This window comes from Opisthocomus hoazin, unplaced genomic scaffold (assembly GCF_030867145.1).
Source record: "Opisthocomus hoazin isolate bOpiHoa1 unplaced genomic scaffold, bOpiHoa1.hap1 HAP1_SCAFFOLD_247, whole genome shotgun sequence".
Classification (NCBI taxonomy): Eukaryota; Metazoa; Chordata; class Aves; order Opisthocomiformes; family Opisthocomidae; genus Opisthocomus; species Opisthocomus hoazin.
Window position 1 is genome coordinate 27,501 of NW_027448757.1, and position 1,685 is coordinate 29,185.

Consider the following 1,685-nt stretch of genomic DNA (forward strand, 5'->3'; position numbering starts at 1 on the left):
GCTGAGCCGCGGGTGACAAGCGTTCGAGTGCCGGCGACCGCCGCCGGTCTCGGCCCGGCCCTGGAGAAACCCCTCTTGGAGCCCTCGCTCCAGTCGGCAACGGCCACCGGAGCCTGCGGGCAAGCAGCGGCTTCGCGCGGCTTCTGGCAGTCGGAAGCGCCGTGCGCGATAGGTAGGAGGCAGAACGGCCACGGCCAGGGCCGCCGGGCAACGCCCGAGTCTGCCGGCTGAGCCGCGGGTGACAAGCGTTCGAGTGCCGGCGACCGCCGCCGGTCTCGGCCCGGCCCTGGAGAAACCCCTCTTGGAGCCCTCGCTCCAGTCGGCAACGGCCACCGGAGCCTGCGGGCAAGCAGCGGCTTCGCGCGGCTTCTGGCAGTCGGAAGCGCCGTGCGCGATAGGTAGGAGGCAGAACGGCCACGGCCAGGGCCGCCGGGCAACGCCCGAGTCTGCCCGCTGAGCCGCGGCTGACAAGCGTTCGAGTGCCGGCGACCGCCGCCGGTCTCGGCCCGGCCCTGGAGAAACCCCTCTTGGAGCCCTCGCTCCAGTCGGCAACGGCCACCGGAGCCTGCGGGCAAGCAGCGGCTTCGCGCGGCTTCTGGCAGTCGGAAGCGCCGTGCGCGATAGGTAGGAGGCAGAACGGCCACGGCCAGGGCCGCCGGGCAACGCCCGAGTCTGCCGGCTGAGCCGCGGGTGACAAGCGTTCGAGTGCCGGCGACCGCCGCCCGTCTCGGCCCGGCCCTGGAGAAACCCCTCTTGGAGCCCTCGCTCCAGTCGGCAACGGCCACCGGAGCCTGCGGGCAAGCAGCGGCTTCGCGCGGCTTCTGGCAGTCGGAAGCGCCGTGCGCGATAGGTAGGAGGCAGAACGGCCACGGCCACAGCCGCCGTGCAACGCCCGAGTCTGCCGGCTGAACCGCGAGTAGCTGCAGCGGTTCGATGGCGCTGGTCCGCGAGCGCCAGCCCTCTGCCCTAGTATACGGACAGCGAGGTCCCCGGCCCCGGCGGGCTCGAAGAGAACCGTCTTCCCCCAGCGGGGAGGCGCGCGAGCGCCGCCGACTCTTACCATGACGTAACTGGAGGCAGCGCAAAGCAGCGACCCCTTCGGCAGCTCCGAAGAAGAACCGGGCAAGACGTCTACCTGCCAGAACCGCGGTGGAGCCAAAGTCCCGCCGGAGCGAGGTAGACGAGGCATCCCTTTCCGCCGGCAGCTCCGGCGGCCACATCGGGCACACCGGACCCGGCGGACGGTAAAACGGGTAGACCTGGCCTCCCTGCCGGCAGAACGGGTAGACGAGGCCTCCCTGCCTGGAACCGGGTAGACCTGGCATCCCTGCCGGAAGCGGGTAGACCTGGCATCCCTGCCGGTAAAACGGGTAGACCTGGCCTCCCTGCCGGCAGAACGGGTAGACGAGGCCTCCCTGCCTGGAACCGGGTAGACCTGGCATCCCTGCCGGAAGCGGGTAGACCTGGCATCCCTGCCGGTAAAACGGGTAGACCTGGCCTCCCTGCCGGCAGAACGGGTAGACGAGGCCTCCCTGCCTGGAACCGGGTAGACCTGGCATCCCTGCCGGAAGCGGGTAGACCTGGCATCCCTGCCGGCAAAACGGGTAGACCTGGTCTCCCTGCCGCCAAAACGGGTAGACCTGGCCTCCCTGCAGGTAAAACGGGTAGACCTGGCCTCCCTGCCG